A 20,498-nucleotide genomic window follows, 5' to 3' on the forward strand; every position below is an offset into this window, starting at 1 on the left:
AAATTTATATTTACACGTGGCTTGTGTAGACAACTCACACACACCACAGCCGACAATTTCTATAAGGGTGCACATCCACCTTAGTTAGTGAAGATCGAACCCATGACCTCTGGGATAACACTCATCCTCTTCTACCAAACTGAGCTATTGCCACAGCTGCATTTAAAAAAAAATTTATATTTGTAAAATTTCATCATATGAAGGAGTATAAAGTTTTCAAGATTTTAATTGATCAATCTTTTAAGGCATGGACATTTTTCAATGCTTGTGCGAGCCGATGGATTAAACTATTGCCATATTCATTAATTAGTGTCCCTTGAGGGGCACTAATTAATGAATACTACTAAGGTTTAAACCTTAGTGTTCAAATGTTTATAAACTCTCTCTCCCCGTTTCTCTCTGCGCAGTTCCACCCTCCCTCCTCCTCACCTCGTTGCACAAAGCCCCACACCCTCTCTCCTCCTCACCTCGTTGCACAAAGCCCCACACCCTCTCTCCTCGTTTCTCTCTGCGCAGCTTAACACCCTCTCTCCCTGTTTCTCTCTGCGCAGCCCCACACTCTCTCCCCGTGCACAACCCTAGATCCTCCCTCTCTCTCTCTCCCCGTTTCTCTTTGCACATCCACTCCCTTCCTCTCTTCCTGTTTCTCTATGCGTAGCCCCAGACCCTCCCTCCCTCTCTCCCTGTTTCTCTATGTCCACCCTCCCTCCCTCCCCCCTGTCCTCGCCAGCATCTGTCTCTCTCCCCCAGCCTGTCTCACATTACGCGAAGAGCAAAGAAAAAAATAAAATATGTTCGTCGTTTCTTTGAGAACCCTCCAAAACCCCACGGATCCTTTGCCTAAGGTCCTCGTGCTAAGGTCCCATCACTTTTCTCCTTAGTTACAAAATTTGGCGCCCATATATATTATTCCACCTTCCACATATATCTATGACACCGTAAAGTTTCGGAAAGGGCAAAAAATTTTTCTCCAGAGCAGGTCAACAGCAGGCACTGTGTGTGGGTGATGATCTCTTTATAGCATGGTAGCAGTAGCGCGGCGCTCAGCTCCTTCTTCCGTTCGTTTGCGCCACTCCGCAGCTTCACCTGACAGTTGGTAATTACATCGATTCTCTGCACGTTCTCACCATATACAAAAGCTGCCCACCTGTTAAGAGCGTGTTCGCATGTCTTCATCATTTTCAAGAGCTTTCATTGCAACTGTATTACTATTGTGGATGAGGGCTTAAATGTGTTATTATTATTAAGGATGAGGGCTACCTACATCGACTCGGGCATCAAATCCATAGATTACCTGCATAATAACCTTGTGCCTTTAGCAACTTGATTGGTACCATCCACTACTGAGGTGGTAGCTTGATGCGTCTTTTCTTTATCTTGGATTGCTTATCAGCCTTTGTTGATGGCCTACTAGGAATCCCTCATCATAGTAGGCTTGGGTCTCTAACAAATACTTGAACACCCAACATTTATTAGAATTCTTTGGTCGTTAGGTCTTGGTGCACCCATAATTGGAGATGTGGGGTTGGATAATGTCACCCTCGTCTTGGAAGGGTCTTGATAGAGTTGAGGCTTCAATGTTGCTGGTAATTATTGAAAATGATGATTTGGGTTTGGCAGTCAATGAAGAGGGTTCCACAATGTTAACCTCTCCAAACATTAAGGAATCCACCATTGCTTGTAAAGCAACGGTGGATTCCTTAGTAGTTAAGGGTGTTGATGTTGAGGCTGGGACTTGAGTTAGAGTGTACCTCATTGATGATGAGGTTAAAGGATCGATGATGAGGTTAAAGGATCTGTTTGGTCTGGACAACACCAAGGAGTTATATATTCTTCAGTCCCTATCTTAAATGTGACCATCTTCTCCTTTCAGTGAATGCAGCATCCACCCTTGTCTAAGCATTACCTTGTCTTATGCATAACACTAGCATTGATCACAAAAACGATGACACTTTCTCGGATAAAGGCCATGTTCAAAACATTCCAAATGCAAGGTACTTTGACTTCTCGATTAAATTCAACATTTACATGAAATTAAAGCAAGTTTGCCTAAAGCGTCCTAGGTTTCTCCGAACATGAGATTATACTTAGGTTGCTCAACGCTCCACCCTCATGTTATTACTGGGGGTGACGGATGTGCTTTATTTTATAAGACTCTTTGTATGAGGAGTAATCGTTGTGGTGAGCACTTGTTCATGAAAAACCGGCCTTTAGTGTATTTTTCACTAGCTAAAATTTAAAAATCTTGGCCAAACTGACCGTGAAACATTGGAAGCATTTTCTTTATGGTCGAGAATTTGAGGTTCGCACTTACCATCAGGCATTGCGTTGCATTCAAATAATGCCAAGTGCACAATGGAGTGACCGTCAACACTGTTGGTCCTACATTTTTCTACGTTCGGTGGCATGATCGAGTACCTTCCCGGAAAGGCCAATCCAGTGGCTGATGCTCTGAGCAGGACAAGATTCTTTTGACCTCGAAGATCTTTCCTCTCAACAGGTGGAAGTCTTTTTGCACTGTTTCTAAGGAAATAGTGACTTTGATTCAGAACACTAGACTCGACCTTGTTGGTATGGGACTAGATAACATGAAGCACACATACGCAGATTTTGAGGAATAGTGTTAGATCGAGATGCCAAGTTTACCAGTCATTTTTGGAGGATATTTTTTGATAATTTTGATACTAAATTAAACTTTTCTAGTGCATTTTACCCACAGATTGATGGCTAGACAGAAATCTACAACCAGTTGGTCTTCGATGTGTTGAAGTGTTATGTCTATGATCAGCGAGGTAAGTGGAAATCATATTCGTCTTTAGTTCAAGCAGTTTTAAATGATTCATTTTCTTCAGCTATTGGCAGGACTCCTTATGAAGCAGTGTTTGTAAGACCATTCTAGTTGCTATTAACCAAAACCTCGTCTTAGTACCTGAAGCAAACAAAATGATGGAGTCTAACCAAGAGATTTTGGAATCAGTTAAAGACTGTGTGAGAATATGTGAATAAGAAGCGGAAGCAAATAGAGATCACACAAGAGAGAGTAGATAGCCAAGAGAGATCTAAACACTCGAGCCAAGAACTGAAAAGAATTAAATGTATTGAATTAATTATGAAGGCACGATAGCCATGCTTATATGCATCTCATGGAGAGCAGTTGGCCAGTAGCAAAAGGCACACGTTTGTAGCAATAGTGATAAATGTCTAAAAATAAGCTATAAAATAGTGAAAAAATATGGAAAAAATCCCTAATGACATCATATAAATACCTGGATAAGAGTTGGAGATGACATGTCCAACACCTTCTATCAGCTCCAGCATGAGGGTCCGACTCCCATACGGGTAAGGAGTTGATCAATAGTATCTTGAGGAAGAGGTTTGGTGAAGAGTTCAGCAACGTTGTCTTGAGAAGGACAATACTACAGTGTAATGATGTCATCGGTGACCAGCTCATGAACGAAGTGAAAGTGGGCCTCAATATGTTTGGTCCTGCCATGGAAGGATGAAGTTTGAGCCAACACCAAGGCACTATGGCTGTCCTAAGAATACGGATCGGAGAATCCGAGAGTATATCAAGATTGCTTAACATCCGAAACAACCATAACAGCTCATAGCAGGTATTCAGATAAGCATGGGACTTAGCCTCAATAGAAGATAATGAAACTTTATTCTGCATCTTGGATCTCCAGGAAATAAGAGTGAAATAAGAGTGGATCGTTGTGTATCCTGATCACCTGCCCAATCAGCATCAAAGTATCCAACAAGCTCAGTGCCTCCTCTGAAAGAGAGACCATAGTCAAAGGTACCGAATCGGAGAATCCTCAGAGTGGCCTACCACAATGAGAATGTCGAGGAGCGAAAGAAAACTGGCTGAGAACATTGACACTGTAAGAAATGTCGGGTCTGGTTTAAGTCGAATAAATAAGAGAACCAACAAGCCTCTAGTACTGTGAATTGTCCTCGAAGAGGGTAGAGAGATCATCATGGGAGAGCTTGGAGTTAGGATCCATCAAACAAGAAATTGGACGGCACTCGGCAACCAATTTGGCTGTGTTTTTGTCAAGAGATCCATCAGCATAAAACTTGGTCTTAAAGACCCACTTGACCCCAATAACCTGTCGATGTAGAGGACAGTCCACAAGCTCCCATGTACGATTCCTCTCAATGGAATCAATCTCTGCCCCCATGGCTGCCCGCTACTCGGTTAGAGAAAGAACCTCTTAAGCTGTAGTAGGCTCATATGATTGTACTTGTCAGGGCGAGGTTACAAGAACGACGAAGCTGTTGTAATCCCCGTGCCCGTGCCAAAGATTGTGTTGAAGAATCAGCAAGGTGATGAAGTGCCATATCAGAGAGATGAGAACCACGAACAGTGGCCAGAGTGGTTTTTTTCCAAGCACAACATTAATCTGTGATTAAGTCAGCATTTAGCATCAATAGCATAAGTAGCATTAACCCTCATCATCATCAGCACTAGTAGTATGATCAGCTATAGCATCATCCTCGTCATCAGCAACCACATCATTATCATTATTAGCAGCATTAACATCATCATGATCACCAAGAGGGCTTGGGACCCCTGTCGGCAGCCAGCAAACCAGTGTCGACAGGCAACAGAGACACCCAATAGTAGGTGGCCAGGTGCTAAGCAGTGTGGGCAGTGCAGTATAGTAAGCACAATATTTCTCAGGGGATTTTATCCATAAAGTTTGTCCAATACTGGCGCCGATAGCATGTGTGGCTGGCTGACCAGCTTCCTCTACAAATATATAAGCACAAGTCATCAAATTCAGTTATTCATTAAGTCATTCTCATCATTCATCAAGTCTAGCATTAGTAGAAGTCATGTAGAAGGGGCCAGGGGTCACCCCTATGGGGCTAACCAAGGCCCAAGGATGTACAAGCATTTAAGCAACCTTTTTGTACAATATAAATACAGAAATACCCTGACACCAATCTCTCTCTTCTGTCTTAATCATGTTTATTTCAGCATCTTGTTCTTAATTAGGCTTAGGGCTTGGATTAGTAAGGCAAGGTTTCCGTGCATGCAACATTGGTATCAGAGCATTCAGGTTGAGCCCACTAAGCATAGTCCCAAGGAAGGTGCACAGTTCTAGCAGAAAGGATGCAATAGGGTAGCAGATGAAGTGGTCTGCAAAGAACAGGCGAAACCAGAGGAAGCATTCCCTGAGGGTATTTATGCAGAACAAGTACATCATTAAGCTCTGAGATCAATTCCAAAGGCCTAGCAATAGGCATGATTAGTTCCTGGTAGGTGACCCACCGTTGTGTTAAGGGTAAGGGAAAAGCAGGCATGGGGACAATAGTGGAACAGATGCTCAGTTCTTCAGCAAGACTTGGAAGTGGAGATTAGGAGTAACGATGTTTAGACAAAAATATGAGGTAAGGTCAAAAGTCAGTAGCGAGTCAAAAAAATATCAACTAAGTTCAAAGTCAGTATTAGTTTAAAGTTAGAAGTCTAGGGAGGAAGGATGACACAGTAAGCATAAGGCAATGTCACGTGCACGTCCGTGCCATGGCTAATCCTCGACATGAACAACATTAATCCTTGATTAAGTCAGCATTTAGCATCAATAGCATAAGTAGCATTAGGAGTAGCAGCACCTAATCATCATCAGCATCAATAGTATCATTAGCTACATCATCATCCTCATCATCAGCAAGCATATCATCATCATTATTGGCAGCCTTAAGATCATCATCATCACCAGGAGGGCTTGGGACCCGTCGGCAGTCAGCAAACCAGTGTCGACAACTAGCAAACTAGTGTCCACAGCTAGCAGAGAGACTCAATAGCAGGCGGCCAAGTGCTAGGTAGTGGGCAACAGTGTGGGCAGTGCAGTACAATAAACGTAGTATTTTTCAAGGGATTTTATCCATAAAGTTTGTCCAATACTGGCCGGCAGCTACCTGTAGCTGGTTGATTAGCACCCTCTACAAATATATAAGCACAAGTCATTAAATTCAGTTATTCATCAAGTCATTCTCATCATTCATCAAGTCTAGCATGAGTAGAAGTGATGTAGAAGGGGCCAGGGGCCACCCCTTGGGGTTGACCAAGGCCCAAGCATTTAAGCAACCTTTTTGTACAATATAAATACAGAAAAACCCTGACACCAATCTCTCTTCTTCTCTCTCCTCTGTCTTAATCATGTTTAATCAAGCTTAGGGGCGTGGATCAATATTGCAAGGCTTCCACGCATGCAACATTGGTGTCAGAGCATTCAGGCTTAGCCCACTAAGCAAGGAAGGTGCATAGTTCCAACAGAAAGGATACAGCCGGGTAGCAGATGAATTAGTTTGCAACAAGCAAAGCCAAAAGAAGCATGGTATGTACGTAGAACCAGTACATCATTAAGCTCTCAAATCAGTTCCAAAGGCCTAGCAACAAGCATGATACAGTTCCGGTAGGTGACCCACCGCTATGTTAAGGGTAAGTGAGAAGCATGCATGGGGACAACAGTGGAACAAATGCTGAGTTCTTTAGCAAGACTTGGAGATGGAGATCAGGAGTAAAGGTGTTCAGACAAAAATATCAGTTAAGGGCGAAAGTCAATAGTAGGTCAAAAAAGTATTAGTTAAGGTCAAAGTCAGTAGCAGTTTAATGTTAGAAGTCCAGGGAGGAAGGATGACAGAGTGTCCACCTCGTCATCAAGTTTAGCAGAAGAAAATGTCACATGCATGCCCGTGCCATGGCTAATCTTCGGCATGAATAGCATTAATCCTTGATGAAGTCAGCTTTTTTGATCATAAGCATAAGTAGAATCAGCAGTAGCAGCACCTCATCATCATCAGCATCGGTAGCATCATCAGCGCTATAGCATCATCCTGATCATCAACAGCCACATCATCATCATTATCCGTAGCATTAACTGTAACATGTGGAAGCTTCGGAGAAGATCGGTAACTTCAATGCTCAGAAATCAGCACTCCTTTCGCGACGGAATTAACGCACAAAACTGAATGAAGATGTGCAAAAAATAGAGAGAGAGAGGGAGAGAGGGAGAGAGGAGAGGACACAGTATTGGGTCCCAAATACCCTTTGTAGGGCCCCCACCACGGATGGTGTATTTGCTTTATTAGAATGATGTAAATCTGAAAAGAAAATACAGAAATCTTGACCTTTCTTGGCTGAGAAATCTCTGCCCTTGACCTGCAGTCCTTCACCCCTTTGCTTTAGCAACTCCTTGGCTTGTCTGGCCCTTGTTTGCCTTGGCTCTTGGTGAAATATGAGATAACACAATGATTATGGGCCTTGGCTATTTATACTCCCTTCCAACACCAGTCGGCCAGCACAGTTTCTGCCCACAATTGCAAAATCAGAATTAAATGCTAAATAAATCACATAAAAAGCTGCGCATCATTTCATGGCTGGTTGGGCATCAGGCGCATGATTCTAGATGGGTTGGGCACTGAATCTAGACTGCCTTGGGGACTGGGCAGCCTGTATGAGCTGCCCCATACTTGCCCTACAGCCTTATAAAGCTTCATGTACTGTCGGTTGCCCTTGGCATGCCCCTGGGGCTGTCCTACAGCCCCTCCATGGCTTGTGGGTTCAGCCAGGGCCTTCCTGGCCCTCATGGGGGTGGTTTCACACTATCCCCATACCCACACTAAGACTTGGGGTAGCCCTATGGGCTGGCCCTATTCCTAAAAGCAAACCCTAACTATCTACACAATGATCTGGTATTCGGTACCATACTAGATACACAAAATCACTGTCATCATTCCAGAGGGAGACTCACAGCGCGGACTAGCACTGTTTCATGTGCAGGACAATGCACACCTGACCTCGGATGATTGGGATGGATCCCTGGCTGACTCGTCCCGGATTGGGCTCACATGGGACCAGTTTACCATCCCAGGTTCTTGCACCTTCTGTACAGATACGTCTACGTGGCATCCAAGTGCGGGATGCACGTGACATCCCCTTCTGCTTAACTTGACGGAAGCTGCATAGCCTCCAAATAATCCGTCAATAACGCCGGATAGTCTTCGAAAAACTCTTTGTCGAGCCATACCGCTTCGTGGGTCCCTCGGTCTTGAAACATCGTGAGGAACTGTCTTTGCATGAGCCATGCTTGAAACGGTGCAGAAGGATCTGTTCTGGAACCATAACTTTTGCTTCATCAACAATATCTAGTTTCTCTTCATCTTTGACTTCTGCAGGGATTGGATCTGCATATGGCTTTAACCAACTGACGTGAAACACATCGTGCATAGTCCAACTCGGAGGTAGCCTTAACTGCATAGACACCTCATTAATCTTCTTCTGGATGGGAAAAGGTCCGAAGCTCTTGAAAGACAACTTTGGGCATCGCTTGCCCACTTGCTTCAACCTTTGCTTCATAATCCGAAGATAAACCCAATCCCCTTCCGAAAATTTCATATCCCTTCTGTCTTTATTGGCCCGTCGAGCGTAGGCCTCTTGCGCTTTAGCCAATCTGTCTTTTACTGACTCTAAAATCTCTTGGTAAGACTCCATCACTCTGTTCGCTTCAGGTACTGAAGACGAGGTCCTGGTGAACAATGAATGGAAAGGTCTTCCAAATGCCACCTCATATGGAGTCCTGCCAATAGCTGAAGAAAAAGAATCATGAACTAAAGGTAAATGAGATTCCCACTTACCTTGCTGATCGTGGACATAACACTTCAGCACATCAAAGGCCAACTGGTTGTATATCTCTGTCTGGCCCTCCGTTTGTGGATGGAATGCACTGGAAAAATTCAATTTAGTACAAAAGCTATCAAACAATGCCCTCCAAAAATGATTGGTAAACTTGGCATCTCGATCTGACACTATGGGCCGTTCCAATTTCTCCAGAGTCGAATTCATGCCTCTATGACCACCACCAGTAATGGCGTCATGGGCATCATGGAGAAGAGCTGCCCTGAATAACTTTATGACACATAGTCGGTCTTTGTAGAAAAGCCAACCATCGCGTATCAAAAAGTGGCATGGTCCTGTGGCATCCAATGCTTGTTCCCTTCTTGTTGGCTAGCACTTACCCTGTATGGAGGCCGGTTGGGCGGTGTGCTACCAGGTATCACATCAATATGGTGATCTTTGGGACGCCCGGGTGGTAATTCACTAGGCAAGGCATCATGAAAACAATCACTATAGCGATGCAGGAACTCTACTCACTCTCGAGTTAGTTGATCAACATTCATTCTTTCATTCTCAGCCCTCTCTTACAAAAACCAAGTAAGAACAAGTTGCTTTCTTTATCACCTTATTGACTTGTACATGACTAACAATAGGTATGGTACTTCCTGGAGTACCAGCATCTATAACAATCTCTCTACCTCTATGCATGAACGAGATTTTCTTTTCTTTGTAAGATTTATTTGACTCCATACGAGCGTGCCAATGCATTCCTAGCAAAACATCACAACCAGTGAGAGGAGCAACTATAAAGCTCTCATGATCAAGGTAGCCCTATATGTGAATGCGGATCTTGCCAATGATTGGCGTTACATTCACTCTTTACCCTCAAAAGCTGCATTTGCATCCATTTGAGTGCCATTCTGATACATCCAATCCTATGGTGGCAGCCATCTACACAGAAATGAAATTGTCCGTGGATGCATCATTAAAAATAGTGCGGGTTGATCCTTTAGCTGCCCCCATGCTTTACATATGAGTCTTTCAGTGAAAGTATGTCTCGTATTTCCGAATACATTTGGCACTTCATTTACATGAGGCTTTTCGGTGCCACTATCTGCATTTTTCAGGTTTCGTGGGCACCCATAATACAAGTGATCTTTACTTCCACATCCAAAACATTTTCCCTCACATGCATACTCAATTCTTTGCTGTTTTGACAGCCCATGATCATTGTGTTTGCCCCACGGCTTCTTGAATGGACATTCCTTTGTACCTTGGGGCATCTTTTTGATCACTTTTTAAGGGCTGTCCGCCCTTTTTCTGGTCAAAACCAGCCCTCTTTTTGGCCTTGAAAGAATCTGAAATTGGCTTAGATTTATCATGTTTTATGTGCAATGTCTCCGCCATGGTAGCCGAATGTGTCAACTGTCGAAGGGTTTGGTTTGGGTACACTTCAAGGCTCTCTTGAACGATCGGATGCAACCCAGACTCAAATTTTCTTTTCTTCTCTTCATCAGAGAGTGTCATGAAAGGGTAACTTTCAGCAGTACCTTCCAATATTTGGCGATGTAAGTCTGCATCGACTCCCCTTCTTCCTGTTTCAGCCAATCCCATTCTTTGCGCATATTTTTAGCAAAGTTTGGTGGTAAGAATTGATCATAAAACTGAGTTTTGAATTCAGCCCATGTGCGGGCAGCACTACGGTCCAAGAGTTCGGCCATCTACCAATCACTAGCTGTATCTCCTAGGTGCATACCCACATGTCTCAGTTTAGACTTCTCCGAGAAGTCTTCATTGCAAAAAGCTATCTCAAACTGCCGAATAAAAGCAAGATCATTGGTAACTTCCAGCTTCCCAAAGAAGTTCTAAAATTTGTTGTCCTTATTCCTTGACTTAAACTCTTTGGCTTTCTTCTTTGAATGAGATGTGCCATGCCCATCAGTTTTAGCCATAGGGGATTCATGTCGAGCTCTCTTTCCACTATCTTGAGCAGCACTCGTAGATCGGGTGGAATTAGCATGATGAGAACGCTCTCGGCGTGGAGCAGTATGATGAGGATGAGATATGGCCTCTTCTAAATCATTAGAATCTGCATGTGCTTCCCACCAGCGAGAAACCTTTCTTCCACTGGAGTCCTCGGATACATCCCTTTGTCCTCTTAGATAAGACTTGGCCAATTCACGAGGATGTTTATATCCCATCTCTACTGCCATGGCCTCAAAGGCTCCATCATCCGGAGAAATTTTCCTTTTTGTACTCAAGACTTTTTGCACATCTGGATCCTTTCTCAAAGATCTCCACTACATAGTCTCATCATGCTATCGTCTAACTTGGCGCCTCAAGGCCTCCAACTCAAACCTTACATCAACAAGATTTGTATGTGTAGTATCAGCAGTCTCTCCTACATTTGCCCTCTCTTGCTCAGGAGGAGTATAATCAATTCCAACAGATCCCTCGGCATGTGCCCTCTCCTGCCCAAGAGACTCAGCTTGAGTGCTCATGTTATCTCTTCTGTATGCTTAGCCAATAAAAATTATGTATGCCTAAAAATTGTCCTTTCGTAGGCAACGAAAGAAGCCTTTGCTCTGATACCAATGTCACTAGCGGGCACGTGAAATACAGAAAACCAGTGGTCCGAATCACGGCATACATTCAACATACATCTCAACATAAGCATGAATCAACACATCTGTCACATACATCATGTACATATACATCCTAAAGCCACATATGATATTCTTGCACATGACACAGCACTAGGGTGTGAAGTTTGGCCAACGGCCCCCCCCTCCCCCCCCCTCCCCCCCCTCCGAGGTATTTTTGTTACCAACAGAGAAATCTCTTGTACAAGATGCGGGTGCCCAAGAATTCCACTCCTCTAATGGCACCAGATTTATCCAAATCTGTGTAAAACAAAGCAATACAAGCTCTCAGTTACCAACCAGAGCAAGGCAATCACCAACTGCCCAATAGAGAAAACAAATCCACAGTCACCAACCATGGCCAAAGCAGTCACCAATTGTTGTCCAAATAAAACCAACCCTCGGTCACCAACCAGGGCCAAAGCAGCCAGCAACTGCTGTCCAATGAAACCAAGCTCCTTGGTCACCAACCTGGGCTTAACAGTCACCAACTGTTCCTTAGTTTCACGGCTGTCCACACGATTGTGCAATTCAGCAGCTCCAAACAGGCCAAAACGGGACTAAATATGTAGAAGACGAGAAAGGATACCACCGATAAACACAAACGTTGTTGGAGAGGTGAGCTTGCGCTGCTGTTTCCTGCCCCCGCTTGCCCCTCTGCTACCCACTGCTGCTTCCGCCGCCCCTCGCTTGCCCCTCTGCAACCCCCGCCTGCCCCTCTGCTGCCCCCGCCTGCCCCACTACTGCAGCCCCCCGCCTGCCCCACTACTGCAGCCCCCGCCTGCCCCTCTCTGCTGCCCCCGCCTGCCCCACTACTGTCCTCGCCTGCCCCTCTGCTGCCCCCGCCTGCCCCACTACTGCCCCCGCCTTCCCCTTTGCTGCCCCAGCTGCTCCCGCTTCTGCCCCCCTTCTTCTGCACGTGCCTCTATTTCAGAAGCATTTTTATTTGGATTCAAGTCGACCGCCCACACTTTTTCTATTGGCTTTATGGCTTCTTTTGCCGCAGCCAATCTTTCGTGACCCCCACTGGTTGGGAGAATATGGTTCCCACCCCTCTCATTTGCAGGCCCGTGAATGGCTTCTAGCAGTTCTCCCTTCGGAGCTGATTGTGCACTTCCAGGATACTCGTTTGCTTGGTCGAGGCTTCTTCCAGGTGGAGTTTCATTCTTCAGAAGCTACTTCTCAAGTTTTGCTTGGCAGTCCCTTCCCTCTTGGTCCTAGGAAGATTTTCTTCTTTCAGTACCAGGTGGGCTTTGATCCAGTGGCGGAGGATCAGCGCCTTACCCTGGTCTCATTGCGGTTCCCTGCTCTTCCTCGGTCATATTGGAAGCTTTTAGCTTCCATAGGGGCATCCTTTGGCTAGGTTCTAAAGGTACTAGTCCTTCCGAGCTCTCCCGCCTCAGCTTCTGCAGCTGTTACCGCCACTCTTGATGGTGTACCCCGGGTCCTTGTGCTTGTTCCTAATCCATCAATTACTGACAATCATGTTATGCTTCAGAGACCTGATGGATCTCATTTCCGCCAGATGATGGAGATTGTAGGCAGACTTGACCAGTGTCGGATTTGTCGTCGACAGGGCCACATTGCTAGAGATTGTCCCAGATCGAGGGGCCATGCTAGGAGGCGGCGTGGTCCTACCCATCAGATGCCTTTTGCAGTTGCCGAGACTCCAGTTGCTCCTTTGCCACAACAGACCACACAGCGTTGGGTTGTTGTTAGGGATGGCAGGCACCCTCGGACCCCCGTACTTGTCCCTTCACCCATACCCCTTGTGGAGCATCCTAACCCTTATGCAGCTCTTGTCTCACAGGATGTTGATCCTTCTTTGGAGGATGAGGCTTTGCAGGCACATGATTTAGATTCTTCACAGGAGGATGCTGCATTATAGTTACAAGATGATTGTACCCTTGAGGATGATGTTGCGCATTCGCATTGTCATGGTACCTCTCTAGTTTTGAGGACTAGCCCTGGCTTTTCCCCGGAGTGGAAGAGAGGTAAGGTTTACATCGTCAGATTTTTCCTCCCTTAACTATGCGAGACGTACTTCCGCCTCTAAAGGAGGTCCTTCGTCGACCATTAGATCTCGTCATTCCTACTCTGAGTTCTTATGAGGATTGTCTCTTGGAACATTGAGGGTCTTGGGGGTTTTTTTACCGCGTCGGCGGAAACAAATTGTAAAAACACAGCTTCATTGTTCAGTCACAGGTGGACCTATGGATGTATTGCTCTTGCAAGAGCATAAACTGGATGCTAGCCAGTGTGGGAGATCAGGCAAGCTTCTCTCGGGACACACCTTTTGGTCACCAGCTGTGGGTACCAAGGGTGGTGTTTGTATCTCTATTTCAGCTTTGATCTTGCCTTGCATCATTGGACATGGTGTCATTTTTCCTGCGAGAGCGTATTGGATCCTTCTTATGCAGGGTACTACACGCATTGGTATTCTCAACCTCTATGCTCCTAACCATAGAGGTGAGAGGATTGCCTTTTGGAAATCTCTCACTACACTTGTCATCACTGATGCCTCTTGCCGACCATTGGATTATTGGTGGGGATTTTAAAATGGTTGAGATGCCAACGGATAAAAGAGGTGGACATGAGGGCTTGGTGCATCCTCTTGAGAGAGCGTCTTGGGAGAGGTTTATACTCTCCATTCATGGCAGAGATTGTTGGCATGAGGATGACATTTTGAGGAGACCATCCACTCTTCTTTATTCATGGTCTAACAAGAGAAGGGATGCAGGATGTATTTATGCACGGTTAGACAGATTTTATGTGGATGATTGGGTGCTTGACAGAGGTGTGCATACTTTTATTGCTACAGGCACCTCTAAATTGGATCATTGCCAATGGTTTTATGTATTAGAGATCCGAATTGCCATGGATCAGCCACCCCATGTACGCATCCCTGATCATTTGTTTTTAGATGCAGAGGCTAGAGCTACCACGTCGTATGCTTGATATTTGGAGATCTCATGATTTCACACAGGCCTCTCAAAGCCTGGCCTCTGCTCTCTGTGATATTACTGACTTTTATCACACATGTGCCCTGTCTAAGAGACAAGAGGCCTTGGATTTAGAAAGGGCTATTAGATGTAGATTGGTTGCCTTACAGAAAGAGCACGAGAAACATATTCATGCTCAATGGGTTGCAGATTCTTTATATATTGTTAGGGCAGAACTTCATCACTCTCTTAAGTAGCGCGTGGAGTATCGTTTCCATGCCCAGGAATCCTTTTGGACATAGATGGGTGGCAGATGTAACAAACATTTCTTTGCTACTCATGGCTCATCTCATGCCAGAGATAGTGTCAGGCAGTTGTAGGATTCACATGGCACTCTTCACTCAGATCCTCTTATGGTTAGACAGATTGCCACTGATTTCTATCGCCAGCTTCTTAGTGCTGAGCCGCACTCTAATTTGAGACACAGGGCACAGAGGAAGGTTTGGAATGCATTGCCACATTTGATCACTGAGGAGATGTGTGCCGCTCTGGATGCCCCTTTTTCTATGCAGGAGTTCAGTCATGCTCTTCATGCCTTACCTCATGGTAAGTGTCCAGGGGAGGATTGCCTCTCCCTGTTTTTTTCATTACTTTTTGGGATGAGATTGGGGCTAAGATCGCATCGGCTCTCCAGGAGATGTGGGACACAGGTTCTATGCCGCCTTCTCTCACTTAGGGGCTTATTTATCTTATTTCTAAGAGTGGGGATAAGACATTAATTGGCCAGTGGAGACCTCTCACCTTACTTGGGATTTGATATAAGATTCTTGCTAAGGCAGTGAGCATCAGATTGCAGCCAATTTTGCAGGATGTCATTCATGATACTCAGAATGGATTCTTACACGGCAGGAGCATCTTTGATAACATTTTCTTGTTTTGGGAGGCCGTTGAATGGGCTCAAGCGAGCAATCAGCCCTTAGCCATTTTGCTCTTGGATTTTGAGAAGGCCTATGATAGAGTGGATTGGGACTTCCTTGAGGGTACTCTTAGCCATATGGGCTTCTCTCAGAGATGGATCAAGGGAGTTTCATGCATGTATCGTGATGCCCACAGTAGAGTGCTTGCTTGCGGTGATAGAGGAGAGCGGTTTCAGATTTCTCGCTCAGTACGGCAGGGTTGCTCTTTAGCCCGATTATTATATATCGTAGTTGCAGAGGTCATGAGGATCTTTCTCCGCTCCACTACTGGTATTTCTGGATTGAGGTTGCCTCTTCGTAGTCAAGAGGAATTGGTTGACTCTGAGTTAGCTAATGACATAGCCATGTTCTTGGAGGCTTCACATATATGCTTATGTTCCTTCTGGGTAGCACTAGAGGAGTTCTGTTTGGCAGCAAGGGCACTCATTAATTGGCACAAATCTGTTGGTTTTTGGGTTAGTGATTCACCGAGAGTTGCTTGGGGTGCAGAGCTTGGTTTTACTTGGATCAGCAGAGTATGCACTGCTAGATATTTGGAATGCTAGGTTGGGATTGATATTTCTCCTGCACAGCAGTTTGCTCCGGTACTTATGAGTATGTGGAAGAAGCTCCTCCATTGGAGCTCCAAGAGATTAGATTTAGCTTCTAGAGCTTTGGTGGCTAATCAGGTATTGCTTGCCTCAGCTTGGTTTATTGCCTCTTATTGGTGCTTCTCTTGTGCGTGCATTGGTCGGTTTGGATGGCACCTCAGACACTCGTGCCAGGGTAGCTTGGCTCACAGTTATTCAACCCAAATGAGAGGGGGGCTTGAATATTATCGATCTGGATGTTGCAGGGCGTTGCTCCGCAAACTTGTGGGCAGAGGTTTTCTATTAGGCACTGAGCCTTGGAAGGATTTTTTCTTGTCTTAGATTTCCGGATGTACATCCCGGGTCGAGAGAGACTGGATGCCTAGCACACGATTTTTGTTTAGAAAGGTTGATATCAGGGCACCATCTTCCCCTCTTATTGCAGCCATTGTTAGAACATGGAGAAGCATGAGATCTTTTTTGCGACAAAGGCTTCCTAGATCTTTGGATGAGCCTGACTGACAACCTATCATGTGGAATGAGCTCATCAGGGATGAGGCCGGTCGGCCACTTGTGCATCTCGTTATATGCAGTGGTCAGGATGGGAGAGATGTGCATACACAGTTCTTGCTTGGAAGACTTTTAAGAGTCTTCCGGAGGATCGGAGAGCTACATTCATTCAACATCTTAGGGGCTTTCGCATTCGTATTGATCAGATTGATGCAGCTATTCCGCATGAGTGGCTCTCTGGGACCTTTCATGGAGACTATCATCCGAGTTGGCTGGGAGTTTTTTCGAGGCATAGGCATACCTCTACAGGTCATTGCTCTCACGGGCCAAGAGGCTACAAATTGCATCATTTACTCTATCATGCCTGGAGAGAGATTGAGGAGATGTATGGAGGAGATCATCCCAGATACTAGGCTTAGTAGGATTGTTGGTCGTTTGGGGAAGCATTGGTTCATTGACCCTTCTCCTTAGATAGTGACTCATGGCTCATGGTGTTTGTGGTTATATGGTGGCAGTCCTATCAGATATCTTCAATGGGATCCAGGAGAGTGGGAGTGGATTGATGCCTTCGATCCTTTGAAAGGCCTTCCTTTTTTCAGTCTCACCGTCCGGAATGCTAGGTTTCTCCTCACTCGACAGATGGATAGGATCCCTACTCTCAGGCCTCATTGGGAAAGCTATGATATTTCTCCAGTGCTACAGCGCAGATATTGGCATAGACTTTGGCACTCATACAGAAGGAGCCAGATCTCTTATTTCTTTTGGTTATTCTTACATGGTGGTCTCCCCACCAATCAATGGAGATCGGTTTTCGGTGTAGCACCTTCCTGTCCTAGGTGTGCAGCAGATTCTGAGACTGTATAACATTGTTTATGGGGATGCAGCACTGCACAACAGATTTGGGGTTCTGTAGCCCAACTTATGGGCAAATTGAGTGGCCGAGCCATGCATGTGACTTGGGGGGCAGTTGCTTGGCTCTCCTAGTCTGGTCCGCAGCTTTTTTATGAGGGTAGTGGTAGAGATTCTGCTATTTTCATTCGTAGAGGTATTGCTCAGCACGATTTATTGCAGGATGTCCCTCACTCTGATTATACACCCCCCAGACAGAGGATTGACACCAGTTGGGAGATTGTTGCCAGTATTACAGCATGGCAGATTTGGAGAGCTAGATGCACGGAGGCTATTGAGGGTGTCCAAATTTTTGGGTCTCAGTGCATTAGTACTATATGGGGTGATATCATCCATACTCTTATGGCTACTTGGGCTCGTATTCAGGGGCCCTCTCGTTCTGCGCAGGCAAAGCGCGTGATATTTATGCGGGAGTGGGACCATGGCATCTTCTTTTCCTCTAGTACCACAGGTCTTTCATGGCATCATGATGCTCCTCAGTGGTTGAAATCACCTTACATATTGGGGTGATTCTATTCTTTTTCAGCTTATAGCTGTGATTGTTGTATGTCTTTTTCATACTTAATAGAAGTCTTTAAAAAAAAAAAACAGGCCAAAACAACACTTAGACCAATTGTTTTGCATCCCATGCAGCTGTGTTGAAGTCTAGCACAACCTGTGTCTGTTCCATCTCAAGGAAACCCATGAAGTATGGCTGAGATTTGCTGTAATTCAGTACAGTCGGCCAAAAGAGAAGCAGTAGAGGAAGTTGACCAGCTTTAGGGAGCAATTATGCAACTCGAGTGGCCCATGTATCCTGTATACATCCCGGCCAGCACTAGAGAAAAGAGGAAACGTTGTTGGCCAGCCCCGTAGCTAATGTTTCAACAGTCGACCAGCCACATATTCACTGTTCCATGAGTCGGCTAGCTGTCTGGCAGCAGTAGATGGAGTTGGCCAGCCACACTGGTCTCTTCCTTGTTGTTCAACAGCCCTATGTTCCCTAGAGAAGCAGTAGACCAGATCTCTTGGCTGCCCTTCCTTGCTCCACACCCCAAGCACCCAGAAAAGCAACTCGTGTCTGGCAAAAATAGCCCCCAGGGTCTTTTTTAGCAACTCGGGGGTTTTTGGTCCATGCTTGGGTGCCCAAACCTAAAAATTGGTCCCGGTTCATTAAAATGGTCCAGCCCGATGTGAACTCTCTTATAAATTATAAGTTTGTTCGTCCAAACTTTAATGAATGTGGACCTGCAACCATAGACTTTAGTAAACAAAAAAATAATAATTAAATAAGGTTGAGTGTGCACACTTGCCATCTCCAAAACACATGAAATTCACTTCCTTAGTCCCAAACAGGTGTGCACACGCGCATCCACGGGGTGTCCAGGTGTCCCCGATGCCTGTGGACATTCACAGGCAAAATACCATGCAATGTCCAGGTAAACAAAACAAGTCACACATGCGACTGCACTTCACAGGCAAATGCTTGTGCGCGATGATTTGGATTAAATCTCCCAACTTACACAAAAACTGTCGTGACCATGGGCACCACCCATGCTAGATCCAAATGCTAGTACTCACTAGAGCCATTGCCCTTGTATGAGCCCAGCTAACTCACCAGGATCACCAACCCTTCCATGAGTTAACATACTCACTGAGTATAGTCACCAACTCTTTCATGAGTTTATGTAGACACTAGGGTCACCAACCCTTGCATGAATGCATAACTATAGTAGTTAGAGTCACCAACTCTTCTTACTGACTTAGAGTCACCAACCCTAACCACTCATTAAAGCCACCACCTCTTACATGAGTGAATCCATCATGCTCTAGGAAATCCTTCCGCATGGCACAGATCTCTGGAGGATTGTGACAACAATACGAGTGGCAATGCACCTATGAATTGAATGAATGACAAGTGATGAGAGGAGGCCTTTATAAAGGAGGCCATGAAGCTGGCCGACTGCACCATGAACTTGGCCGACTAGGCATAAATCAGCCCACTACCTAGAAATGAGAAAAAAAATACATGTGTGCAAGTAAAAGGCTCGTTTCCGAGACAACACAATGAGATGCATAAATTCTAACACCCCCTTTGCAGTTCATAGTGTGCAAAAGTCTGAAGAAGATAAGCTGATGAAGATGCAACCATGATCACTCGAGTATTGCAGATACTAGATACGCCTCGGAAAGAGCACCTGCCAACTTGACTCCTCAAAACAAAATGCCACCGTGAATAGCAAAGAAATTTGCTTGGCTCCGAAGTCCCATATTGATGTGCAGTGAACTCCCACATATATCAAATGATGAGCTATCGGACAAACCACACGCATAAGCCCCCAATAATGAACTGTGAATATGTCACGTCCAAAAAACCTCGAACAATGAATTTGGAACTCATCTGGTCCATAATCTCTACTACACCAAGCAATAGATTTGGAACACAGCTAGTCCATAGCTCAAAAATGAACTTGTCTCGCCAGATATTTTACCTTCTTGGAACTCCGACACATTGGTCCCATGCACCAAAAAAGTCGGGGCTAGTGACAGCCCCCTCTCCTGCCCACAAGCCTTTTGTCGCTGGAAGCACACTGGGGGAAACTATCTGAATAATTATTGAAGCTGACCATCCAGATCCTCCTTGGCTTTTGCAGCCTTGGGGGCACTAGAAGTATCACTGGAATTATCAGAGTCATCATCCTGTATATGGTCATTGCCCTTCTTTGAAAACTTGGCCTTGGCCTTGTCTTTACCTTTGGTCTTGCAATCCTTGGCCAAGTGACCCTTCTTTCCACAAGAGTAGCAGCGAGTCCGTCCTGTCTTTTGCACTGTAGTAAGTGCTTGATCATGTCCGCTAGGAGTGAACCTTACCTTTCCCTGAGAAACAAGGATAGATTCCTCCTCCAAAGGGGGACCCATATCCACAGCAATAGCGAACCTGTGCAAGCAAGCCTTTGTGCCACCGATGATCTTAGCACTCCACCAATCTCCAACACTTCTCGAGTAGCAAGAACCACAAGGACCAATCAGCCCCCCAAAACTCGGGTAGAGAGCGGCTGGACTGTTGGGCTGCACCACAAGCAAGAAACATACTTACGGCTGCTATCCAAGCTGCAAAAACAGCCCACTGATCACCAGCGAAGCCCCCTCTCTAGGTTGCACCTTGACTCCGTGGGGAAACCGCTGGGCAAGAGCACTAGGAGATGAAAACCCTGATGAAGAAGGGGCACCAAGGCAGAAAACGTTGATGCAGCAGTGAAAACACAGCCACCTTCAAGCTTTATAAATGCAGTGCCAAGAGGTAGAAAAACGCACGTGGTTAGCCAGGTACCTAGGTGACAGAT

The 20,498-nt window shown here is 45.4% G+C and overlaps 1 protein-coding gene across 4 annotated transcripts in view; it reads left to right on the plus strand.

Moving 5' to 3' along the window:
- Positions 1-840: 840 nt before the first annotated feature.
- Positions 841-20,498, plus strand: part of CNX3 (cofactor of nitrate reductase and xanthine dehydrogenase 3) — a 28,457-nt gene continuing 8,799 nt past the window's right edge. The window contains exon 1 of one of the 4 annotated variants that reach the window (XM_086786522.1): positions 841-1,096. The gene's annotated coding sequence lies outside the window, so the exon portion shown is untranslated. Of the gene's footprint in view, positions 1,097-2,654; positions 2,793-20,498 lie in introns of those variants that run through there. The other 3 variants (XM_086786520.1, XM_086786521.1, XM_086786519.1) reach the window with 3 other exon arrangements.

This window comes from Cibotium barometz, chromosome 49 (genome assembly GCF_041138505.1).
Source record: "Cibotium barometz isolate CiBa-2024 chromosome 49, ASM4113850v1, whole genome shotgun sequence".
NCBI lineage: Eukaryota > Viridiplantae > Streptophyta > Polypodiopsida > Cyatheales > Cibotiaceae > Cibotium > Cibotium barometz.